This window comes from Ailuropoda melanoleuca, chromosome 1, assembly GCF_002007445.2.
Source record: "Ailuropoda melanoleuca isolate Jingjing chromosome 1, ASM200744v2, whole genome shotgun sequence".
Taxonomy (NCBI): domain Eukaryota; kingdom Metazoa; phylum Chordata; class Mammalia; order Carnivora; family Ursidae; genus Ailuropoda; species Ailuropoda melanoleuca.
In genome coordinates this window covers 56018000-56030506 of record NC_048218.1, presented here as the reverse complement: position 1 = coordinate 56030506, position 12507 = coordinate 56018000, and the positions used below count along the sequence as shown (strand labels likewise).

Here is a 12507-nt window from a genome sequence, read left to right as displayed (position 1 = left end):
CGTTGTGATCACACCCTAATCCGAAGACAGGTGCTTGGTGACTGCGCCACTCAGGCGCTCCGGGTTGTGGGCTTCTTGATTTTTCAGCCTGCCTTCTGGGGAGGGGCCTACCTGCCGGTACATCAGAAAACCCTGTTTGGGTAGAGTCTCTGTGTCCCTTGCGAGGGGGGATGGGGATGGGCACCCTGTGAGCCGGTATTTCCGGGCTTTTGTTCTCTGGCGGCTTTCCCTGGCGGTTTGCTATGCCTCTTCTGAGAGAGCAGCAGCGGCTGAAATTCAGCCTCTGTCTCAGAACAGAGGGATCGCGGATCGTTCTCCACTGATGTTCTGGCCACTTTAACTCTGTTTCTGTTGGTGCTGCTCAACCCTGCAGCATCCCGGGCTGTGCGCCCCACACCCGGCGTCCCAGCCCTCACTTCCAGGGCCGGCACGTCTCTGTCCTTTGTGTTTCCAACCCCGCCCGCCGCCAGCCGCCCCGCGCGGGCTCCCGGAGCTCCCCGTCTCAGTCTGGTGTCTCACGGGTGCTGACCGCGAGTCCGCCTGCTCCCCCGTGCAGGTGGCCCTCCAGCCGCCAGCCGCCCCGCGGACGCTCCCGGAGCTCCCGGTCTCAGCCTCGATCCAGTGAGCACACCGGAGCTCCGGAGCTCTGTGAGATGCTTGGTGGAGNGCAGCATCCCGGGCTGTGCGCCCCACACCCGGCGTCCCAGCCCTCACTTCCAGGGCCGGCACGTCTCTGTCCTTTGTGTTTCCAACCCCGCCCGCCGCCAGCCGCCCCGCGCGGGCTCCCGGAGCTCCCCGTCTCAGTCTGGTGTCTCACGGGTGCTGACCGCGAGTCCGCCTGCTCCCCCGTGCAGGTGGCCCTCCAGCCGCCAGCCGCCCCGCGGACGCTCCCGGAGCTCCCGGTCTCAGCCTCGATCCAGTGAGCACACCGGAGCTCCGGAGCTCTGTGAGATGCTTGGTGGAGCACGCTCCCGGCTCACGGACTCAGTCTGCTGTTTCCAGAGTGCGGGTCCTCGGTCCGCCCGCTCCCCGGTGCAGGTGGCCTGCCAGCCGCCCTGCGCGCGTGCTCCTGGAGCTCGCGTTCTAAGTCTGCTGTCTCGCGGGTGCCGTCCGCGTGTCCGCCTGCTCCCCTGTGCAGGTGGCCCGCCAACCGCCAGCCATCCCGCGTGCGCTCCCGGAGCTCCCAGAGCTCCCGGAGCTCCCTTCTCAGTCTGCTGTCTCAAGCGTGTGGGTCCACGGTCTGTCCGCTCCCCCGTGCAGGTGGCTACAGCTTCCCGGCGCCCTGACACGGCGGCTCCCTCCCCCTTCTGTTTAGCTTCCGATATCTGTGCCAGGTTTCACGGCTCCCCGCTTCGTACCTCAATACTCAGCGCTGGAGATGTTCATTTGTAGAGATCCAGATGTATCTTCCTGCGTCTCAGGCTGATTCCGTGGATGTTCCTGCTGGTGGTACCTATCCAGCTCAACTCAGGGGACCGGCTGAAAAAGGGGTCCCCTACTCCTCCGCCATCTTAACCTCCTCCGACCCCCATATTTTATTTCTTGTGTTCTTTCCCTTTTTCCCTTTTACCACTTGGAGAATTTACTAATTTTTATGATATTATGTTACATCCTTATTAATTACAACTCTTTGTTGTTGTTATTTTTTGGTTGTTATAAGATCTTTAGTACAGATCCTTTAACTGAATACATTCTATCTTTTTATGGTGCTTCACATATGGTATAAACATCTTGCAATAGTAAACTTCCATTTCTTCCTCCCCACATTTGTGTTATTGTGTCATGCTCTAACTTCACCTATGGTATTAATGTTATGTTACATAGTAAACATGCCTAACTGAATTTAACTAACCTAATTTTGTGATTTAAACAGTTTTAAAATACTTCTTTATTTTAATTCTGTATTTTATTTTTAAATATTAAATACTCAAAAGATATAACTGTTTTATCAGTCAGTTATCTTTTAAAGATGTTTAAATACTGAAGGCAATCTTACATATTTGCCATCAAGTTACCACATCCCGTGTCTTCATTCCCTTGTGTAGATCCATGTTTCTAGCTGGTATCATTTCCCTTCTGCCTGAAGAATTCTCTTGAAAATTTCTTGCAGTGTGGGTCATCAGATAACAAATTATTTCAGCTTTTCTCTGTTCCCCAAAGTCTATTTTGCCTCCCTTTTTAAAACTTAAATTTGCTGCACATAGCATTCTAGATGACAGGATTTTTACTTTTAGTACTCTGAAATGTTCTCTATTGTCTCATTTGCATTGCTTCCTATGAAAAATCTATGATCATTCTTAACATTCTTCCTGTGTGTCTTTTTTTCTCTAGCTGCTTTTGAGGATTTTTCTTTACCACTGGTTTTTGAGCAATTTGATTACTGTGTGCTTTGGTGCAGTTTTCTTCATATTTTTTTGCGCCTGGGATTCTTTGAGTTTCTTGGATTTGTAGTTTTGTACTATTTATCAAAAAGTTGTTTTGCTCTTTCCTCAAAATTTTTTTTCTGTCTTTTTTCTCTTCTGTCTTTTGGTGACTGTAAATTTATATATGTAATCAGGCCTCTTGAAATTGGTCCATATTTCACTGATACTCCATTCTTTTCTCTCTCTCTCTTTAGCATGATTTTTATTTTCAAGGTGAATAATTTGTTTCTTTTGCAAAGTGTCATCTCCTGTTAATTCTATTCAGTATAATTTTTACCTCACATATTGTAGCATTCATCTTTAGAAATCTGATTTGGGTCTTATTTAATGCCTTCCATATCTTGAATTAACCTTTGGAATATATAGATGATAGTAATATTGTAATGACTTTTAGTGTCCTTGTCCACTCTATCTTTCATCTCTGTCAGTTTTGAGCTGGTTTTAAGTGAATGTCTTCTTTCCTCATTGTGGATTGCATTTTCCTGTTTCTTTGAGTGCCTAATAATTTAAAAAATTTTGTAAATATACATAGCATAAAATGACCATTTTAGCTACTTTTAAGTATACAGTTTAGTGGTATTAAGTACCTTCTCACTGTTGTGTGTATTTTAGGTAGGTCTTTTATTATATATCATATTATCTGGGTTCAAAAATTATGACAGTTTTAATATTTATTGTTATGTTTATATCTTTGATATAATATTTAAATATTTGGTATAATATTTAAATATTAATATATTATACTTTATTTTTTCCTGATTTTCCTGTGCTTATTCTTTCCCCCTTCCCTTTAGACTTTACATAGCATTAAAATTTCTATTTTTTATTGTACTGGAAATTACATACTCCATTTCTATTCTTTTGAGATTCCCCTTCAATATATATGCTTAAAACCTAGAGTTAATCAATATTATCTTACGTAAAGAATTAAAATATCTTAGGACATTTTTACTTCAATTACTTAATCTTCCATCTAGGAGTTATGTTATCTAATTTTGAAATTTTACATTTTTTAAAAAAACATTCTCCAAACTAGATATTACTATAATGGTTTATAAAAGTTTGTTCATGTATTTAACAATTTTGTTTGTTCAGCATTTCTTTCTAAAACTTAGACCTTCCTTTTGATATCACTTTCCTTCTTCTCTTCCTTAATTTCAAGTTTTTTCCAGAGTCTATGTAGTGAGGTCTGTATTTGTTGGTAATAAGCTGTCAGTTTTTGTTTGTCTAGGGAAGAGGTCTTTATTTTCTCCTCATTTGTAAAAAAATATGTTTTTCTGGATAAGTAAATCTAAACAGTTACTTTCCTTCAGCACTTTGAGGATATTCGATGAATTTTGGCCTTCATCACTGTTGTTAAGAATTCCACTGTCAGTACAAGTGTTATTCCCTGGTAAGTAATCTCTCTTTTCTTCCTGATGGCTTTTTAGATCATCCCTTTGTCATCAGTGTTTTGTAGTTTCACTGCTGAGCATCTAAATATGGATTTCATTTTGGGTAGTATTTCATTTTATTTTTATTTCATGGTTTCGGATTTGCTGTGTATCCAAAATTTGAGGATTCTGTTTTAATTTAATACTGCAAAAATTTCAGTTATTATTTCTTTTAAGAGTAGATTTCATCATTTTATCTATTCTCTTCTTGCAGAACTATAATGAAGACATCTCTATCTTCCATGACTCAACATATATTTCAGCGTTTCTATATCTTTGTCTCTCTGTGTGGTATTTTCTGTGATTTTTTATTTTTCACTTAGAGACCACAAATTTTTCCTCACTTGTGTCTAATCTGTTTGGTCTGTTCATGGCATTTTAACTTTTAACAGTATTAAATTTCATTCTGTAAGCTCTATTCAGTTCCTTTAAATTTCTTTTTTGGTTTGAATATCATTTTGAATCTTTATAAACATATAAAAATAATTGTTCTATAAATATGTTAAAATAATTATTCTATAAATATGTCAACTATATATTCTATAAACTTATTTGATTGTTATAACACGTATCTTTTTGTAGATCTCTTTACTTTCTTTTTTATGTCATTTCCCACTGTGGATATTTGCCTTGATGTTCTTTTTGTTTAAATTTTGGATTGTGAACTCATATTTAAGTAATCTGTGTCTTTGGGTATCATGTAGAATCTGGATTCTTGAAGGAGGGGTTTCTTCCAAAGATTTGCTGTTCCTAAGATTGCTACTAAGATAAGGGACACTATATTTTAATTTCTGAGATTAGAGTTTCTTAGATAACACAAGCAATATAAATTCAACCCCTAGACCCATGTGAGGGCAGTGTGTTAACCCATTCATGGTGGAAAACTTTCCATTTTCTTATTAAAATAAGAAAAAGGGTATGATAAGTAATTTCCTCTTCTTTGTTTTCAGATAATAATTTATTTAAACTTTATCCTGGCTTTATTCATTGGAGGGGAATCTCAGTTTCTACTTCCTGCTTTGCCAGTGTCCAATATCCTTTTGTTCCCTAAATGGCTCTTAAAACCCCAGCATCTAGGTTCCTAACACCACTCCTAATAGTTTTTGGTTATCCCAATCTTTCCAGTTCATATTTGCAGCCTTTCACTTTTGATTCCAGCAGTTCACCTTGATTACTTGTGAGCTCAGTTAAGCATTAAAAATTTATTCATGTTTCAGCCCTGATTTATGGTGTTTTGAACTATAGATTTTTTTCAGAGTACGTAATGAACAATGTTACCAGAACTAGAAGTTCTAAATAGAGCAAAAATGAGATCCTATATTAGATCCATTTCCTACATTAGATCTAATTTTTCAGCAATCAGTTATTAGTAATATGAAGATATGTAAAAGTATAAAACGCTTTGGCAATGATAAGTATATAGTCAAATTCAGACTACTCTATCACTGGTGTGTAAATCACTTAACTGTAGCATAAAAATGAACAGAAGAAAGCATTAAAAATAACTATAGCTTTGACAATATGTTAATGGATATTGCAATATAAAAAGATGTAAATTGTGACATCAAAAACAGAAAAGGGGAGCAGTAAAAGGGTAGAGTTTTTATGTAAATGAGGTTAAGTTGTCATCAGCTTAAAATAGATTGCTATCTATATCACATCTTCTTTATCCATTCATCTGTCAATGGACATCTGGGCTTTTTCCATATATTGGCTGCTATAAATTGTAGACATTGCTGCTATAAATATTGGAGTGCACGTGCCCCTTTTCATGTCTTTTGGATAAATACTTAATAGTGCAATTGCTGGGTTGTAGGGTAGTTCTATTTTTAACTTTTTGAGGAAACTCCACACTGTTTTCCAGAGTGGCTGCACCAGTTTCCATTCCCACCAACAGTGTAAGAGAGTTCCCCTTTCTCCTCATCCTCACCAACATCTGTTGTTTCCTTACTTGTTAATTTTAGCCGTTCTGACTGGCATGTGATGCCATTTGTAGTGACATGGATGGAACTAGAGGGTATTATACTAAGTGAAATAAGTTAGTCACAGAAAGACAAATACCATATGATTTCATTCATATGGGGAGTTTAAGAAGCAAAACAGGTGAACACAGGGGAAGGGAAGGAAAATTTAATAAGATGAAAACAGAGAGAGGTGAAACATAAGAGACTCTTAACTATAGGAAACAAACTGAGGGTTGCTGAAGGGGAGGTGGGGGAATGGGATAATTGAGGGATGGGTATTACGGAGGGCACTTGATGTAATTAGCACTGGGTGTTATATACAACTGATGAATCACTAAATTGTACCTTTGAAACTAATAATACACTATGTGTTAACTAAATTGAATTTAAAAAAAAATCTAAAAAAAGGAGACTGCTATAACTATGTGTTATATAAACCTAGTGGTAACCACAAAGGAAAAACCTCTACTAGATATAGAGAAAGTTCACAAAGTATACCATTATGGAAAGTCATCAAATCACAAAGCAAAACTGCAAGAGAAGAAGAAAGATATGAAGGATCTACAAAACAGCTAGAAAACAATAGAAGTACCATATTAAGTCCTAACTTTTCAATAATTATTTTAAATATAAATGGATCAAGTTCTCCAAACTAAAGACAGAGAGTAGCTGAATGGATAAAAAAACAAAATCTAACTCTATGCTGCCTATGAGACTCACTTCAGTTTTCAGGATACACATAGATGTGATGAGATGGGAGAAAGTATTCTACACAAATAGAAACCAAAGGAGGCAAGGGTAACTATGCTTATATCAAACAAAATAGATTTTAAGTCAACCCTTGACAAGAGCAAAAGATGGTCATTATATCATGATAAAGGGGTCAGTTCCTCCAGAGAATATAACATTTGTAAATGTATATGCCCGCAGTATTGGAAAATCTAAATATATTTAGTTAATAGTAACAGATCTGAAATACAGCAATACAATCATTGTAAGGGACTTTAATACCCTACTTCAGAAATTAAAAAGAAACACTGAATTGTACTAAGGACCGAATGGACCTTACAGAATATACACAACACTTCATTCAGCAACAGCAGAATAGACATTCTTTTCAACTGCACATAGAATATTATCCAGGATAGATCACAAGTTAAAAACAAGTCTTATCAAATTTAAGAGGTTTGTTTATACCAACTATCTTATACCAACTATATTTCCAAACACAGTGGTATAAAACTAGAAATTGATAACAAGAGTAAAATTGAAAACTCACAAATATCTGGAAATTAAACACTCCAGAACCACTAACGGGTAAAAGAAGAAATCAAAGAGAAATAAAAAAGTATCTGAAAGCAAGTGAGAATGGAAACACAATACACCAAAACTCATAAGGTGCAACAAAATAAGTTCCAAGAAGGGAGAGAAGATCAATAACCGTCGTCTTCACCGGTGAAAACCTGCAAGCTTTCCCCCTAAGATCAAGAACAAGACAGAATGCCCACTTTTGCTACTTCTATTCAACATCAGACCAGAAGTTCTAGCCAGAGCAATTACACAAGGAAAAGAAATGAGAGGTATCCAAATTGCAGAGGGAGACCTAGTACTATCTCTTCACATATGACATGATCTTATATAGAAATTCCTAAGCATACTATCAACTCCCACCCCCCAATATAATTAGGGTTAATAAACAAATAACAAAGTTCTAGGATACAAAATCAAAATCAACATGCAGAAATTAGCAATGAATAACCTGAAAGGGAAATTAAGAAAGCTGTTAAATTTACAATAGCATTAAAAAGAATAAGATACTGAAGAATAAATTTAACCAAGGAGTAGCAAAACATGCACTGAAAACTGTAAAACATTGCTAAAAGAATAAAAAAATATAAATAAATGGAAAGATATCCTATATTCATGAATTAAAGACAGTATTGATAAAATGGCAATATTCCTCAGAGAGATCTCCATATTCAATACAATCCCTATCAAAATCCCAATGGCTTTTTTGGGGGGGCCAAAATTGAAAGTCCTCAAATTCATGTGGAATTTTAAGACACCCTGAATAATCAAAACAACATTGAAAAATAAAGATAAAGTTGGAGAACTAACATTTCTAATTTTAAAACTTCTTACAAAGCTGTAACAACCAAACATATTGGTACTGGCCAAAGCATAGGTATGCAGACCAATGCAAAAGAATTTGGAGTCCACAAATAAAACCACACATTTATGGCTCATTAATTTTCAGGAAAAGTGCCAAGACCATTCACTGGGGGTAAGAATTGTCTCTTCAACAAGTGAACAAACTAGATCATCACCTGCAAAAGAAGGTGGGTCTTTATCTGACACCATATTTAAAAACTAACCCCAAATAGATCAAAGTCTTAAGTATGATTGGTAAAATGTTCAAACTCTTAGAAGAGAAATGTCTTCACTGCCATTAGATTTGGCAATGATTTTTAGATATGGCATCAAGAACACAAGCACCAAAGAAAACCTAGAAAAATTAGAGTTCATCAAAATTAACAGATTTTGTGTACAAAGTTTTGTGTATCATAGCACATTACCAAGAGTGAAAAACAGCCCATAGAATGTGAAAAAAATAATCGCAAATGATATATCTGATAAGATTCAAGTATCTAAAATATATTAAAAAAATTTTACTAACCAAAATCCAACAACCCAATTAAAAATTGGATGAAAGACTTGAACAGGCTTTTTCACAAGGAAGATTTACAAATACCCAATAAACACATGATAAGATGGTCAATGTTATTTGTTATTAGAAAAATGCAAATCCAAACTACAACGAGATACCACTTCACACTAACTAGGGTGGCTTATAATAATGAAAATAACAACTGTGGGCAAGTACGTGGAGGAGTTGGAACTTTCATGTATTGTTAGTAGAAATGTACAATGGCGTAGTCATGATGAACAACAATTTGGCAAGTGCATAGTAAATTAAATGTAAAATTACACATAGGTCAGCAATTTCACTTGTAGGTACATAGCCAAGAGAACTGAAAACAGGTGTTCAAACAAACACTTGTATACTAATGTTCATAGCAGCACTATTCACAATAGCTAAAGTAGGAAACTGCAAAAGCTCACAAGTTGTTGGGTGTATACACAAAGGTGGTATATCCATACAATGGACTATTATTGAGCCATGAAAAGAAAAGAAGTACTGATACATGCCACACCGTGGATAAACCTTTACAACACTATGGTACATGAACAAAGCTAGACACAAAATGCCACATACTGTATGATTCCATTTATCTGAAGTATCTAGAATAGGCATATACATACAGACAGAAAGCAGATTAGTGATTGCCGGTGGCTATGGGTTGAGTGCTTATAGGTACTGAGTTTCCTTTTAGGATGAAAATCCCCTGGAACTTGGTAGTGGTGATGGCTTCTTTACATTGTTTTTACTGTCACAGTTTTGAAGGCTAGAAGTCCAAGATCATGATGTCAGCAGGGTTGGTTCTTTCTGAGATCTATTTGACAGAGTTTTTTTAAATGCTGTTTTTATTTAGTTTCAAGGCCTTGGCTAGAAACCAGTTAGTTCCCCTTCTTAAGCACTTGATTAAGCCCACCTCTCAACTACTTCCCTGTTAGGATTCCCACTCTGGGCCACCATGCACCTGCCCTAATTGCCCCAGGACCAACACCAGACAACTAGGGACAGCCCCTGTGCCCTGGAGCCCATGAAATTATTCAAATTAGCCAATTCAACAAGATAAAAATCTTTTGCACAGCAAAGGAAACAGTAGACAAAAACAAAAGACAATGTACAGAATGGGAGAAGATATTTGCAAATGTCTTATCAGATAAAGGGCTAGTATCCAAGGTCTATAAAGAACTTATCAAACTCAACACCCAAAAAGCAAATAATTCAGTCAAGAAATGGGCAGAAGACATGAACAGATATTTCTCTAAGGAAGACATACAAATGGTCCAAGGACACATGAAAAAATGTTCAACATCACTTGTTATCAAGGAAAAACAAATCAAAACCACAAAGAGATACCACCTCACACCAGTCAGGATAGCTAAAATGAACAAGTCAGGAAATGACAAATGTTGGCCAGGATGTGGCGAAAGGGGAACCCTCTTACAGTGTTGGAGGGAATGCAAGCTAGTACAGCCACTGTGGAAAACAGTATGGAGTCTTCTCAAAAAGTTGAAAATAGAGCTACCCCATGACCCAGCAATTGCACTACTAGGGATTTACCCAAAGATACAAATAGTGAACTGAAGGGGCACCTGCACCTCAATGTTTATAGCAGCAATGTCCACAATAGCTAAAATATGGAAAGAGGCCTGATGTCCATTGACAGATGAATGGATAAAGAAAGTGTGGTGTACATATACAATGGAATATTACTCACTCCTCAAAGAAAATGAAATCTGAAGCTAGGGGATATTATGCTAAGTGAAATAAGTCAATCAGAGAAAGAAAAATTATCACATGATTTCACTCATGTGGAATTTAAGAAACAAAACAGATGAACATAGGGAAATAGAGAAAAAAATAAAATAAGATGAAATCAGAGAGGGAGACAAACCATAATGATTCTTAATCATAGGACACAAACTGAGAGTTGCTGGAGGGGAGGTGGGTGGGTGTTGGGGTAACTGGGTATGAGCATTAAGGAGGGCACTTGATGTATGAGCACTGCGTGTTATATGCAATGGATGAGTAACTGAACTCTACCTCTGAAACTAATGATATACTCTGTGTTAATTAATTGAATTTAGATATAATAAAAATTTTAAAAAAGGAGCAAATTAGCCAATGCATGGAACTCAGGAAATCTAGTGAACTCTGCTCTACCTGCCATACATAAATTTCTCCCTACAGTTCTCACTGTTACCCTGAACCCAGTTCATCCTCTGTGTGGCCCTGTATGGCAGCCTTCTTTCATGTGGAATTGTCACAGAGAGTCTGCCTTTCATCTATTCTGAGTGTTATTTGTTGTGTCCCACCATCAAAAAAATCTTTCAATCTTATAAAACGTTTGGCACTGTGAGCAAGAAGGCATGGCCATGACCGCTCACTCTTGCATTGCTTCTTGGGGGTCTGCTCTTGGCTTACTGATTTACTCCAAACCACCAGGAGAAGAGCTTGGGAAGGAACTGTTGCCTGTTGGGAAGCATGAGCTTTACCCTTGCAGCTTGCTGCTGTGTCTGCTGGTGGTTTCCATGTCTCTCCTTACCCAAATGTTCTCGGCGTTGGAAGATTAAGAAAAAACAAACAACAGTCCTAAATCGCTGACCTCCACTGGCTAAATACTAGCCCAAGTGGGAGTCACCTTAGGGCAATGGGATCAATAGGCCACTTGAGCCACACTTCCCAGGGTCCAGCCTTAAGTTGTGTTTTCAGTCTTTTGTAGACTGCATATTTGTGTCCCCCTCATCCAAATGTATGTATTGAAACCAATTTCTCCAAAAGACGGTAATTGGACGTGTGGCCTTTGGGAGCTGATTAGGTCATAATGACAGAGCCTTCATGCATGGGATGAATGCCCTTAGACAAGAAACCCCAGAGAGCTAGCTGATCTCTTCTACCTGTGAGGATGCAATGCAAAACTGGTCTATGAACTAGAAAGCGGGTCTTCAGCAAGTACCAAATGTGCTGGTGCTTTGCTTTTAGACTTCCCAGCCTCTAAAACTGTGAGAAATACATTTCTGTCAATAATAAGTCATTCAGTCTATGGTGTTTTGTGGTAGTAGCCTGAACAGACTAAAATAGTAGGCATATGCACTTTGACACAATAAGTAATAAAAAATGAATTTAATGACTAAGTCAATTAAATAATTAATTAATTGTGTCATCAATTAAATTTGGCAAAATGGGACCTGGTGACTTTCAATTAAAATAGTTAAAATGGCTCAGTGTAAGTTAAACACTCCTGATAGATTGAAACATTCTGTAAGACCTAATTAATAAATAGGTGATTATCCCCACTGCTTCTCCATTGGACAGCTCAATTTGCCTGTTTTTAAACCTGGAAAGAATGAATGGTGCTTCATGGTAGATTATTGCAATGTTAATGCCATTGCTGCAGCCCACATGCCCAATAGCCAACATTATTACAATTAGTAACACCATCTAATATGCTTCATGCCCTGTTTATCTCAACTGCCTCTCAGTTTGCCTTCATCTCCAAAGGGACACAGTACACCTTTACCAGGCTGCCCATGGAATACCGCAACAGCCCTGCCATCACACACAATCTTGGCAGGAAGGATTTTTTTTTAAAGATTTATTTATTTGTTTGAGAGAGAGACAGAGTGCAGGAGCAGATGGAGGGGAAGAAGCAGGCTCCCCACTGATGAAGGAGCCCGACATGGGGCTCTACCCCAGGATCTGGGGATCGTGACCTGAGCCAAAGGCAGATGCTCAACTAACTGAGCCACCCAGGCGCCCCTGCAGGCAGGATTTTAAGTGCATCCACTTTTCCCCATGAACACAAGTAGGGCATTACGTTAATAACATTCTCAACCAAGGAATTTTGTTTAACATACTTATTAAATGCATAAGTAGACCAAAAGATATGTACAAAACAGCAATGCTCATAGAAGCTTCATTTGTGTTATTCTTGAACTGAAAAATCCAAGTCCACGGCAAAATGGATTAATAAATTATGGCATGGTCAGACCAAA

At 38.3% G+C, this 12507-nt stretch overlaps 1 protein-coding gene across 2 annotated transcripts in view; it reads left to right on the top strand.

Moving 5' to 3' along the window:
• LOC100474025 (cell surface glycoprotein CD200 receptor 1) overlaps positions 1-12507 on the top strand; it is a 73104-nt gene that overhangs the window by 40645 nt on the left and 19952 nt on the right. The window lies entirely within an intron of this gene.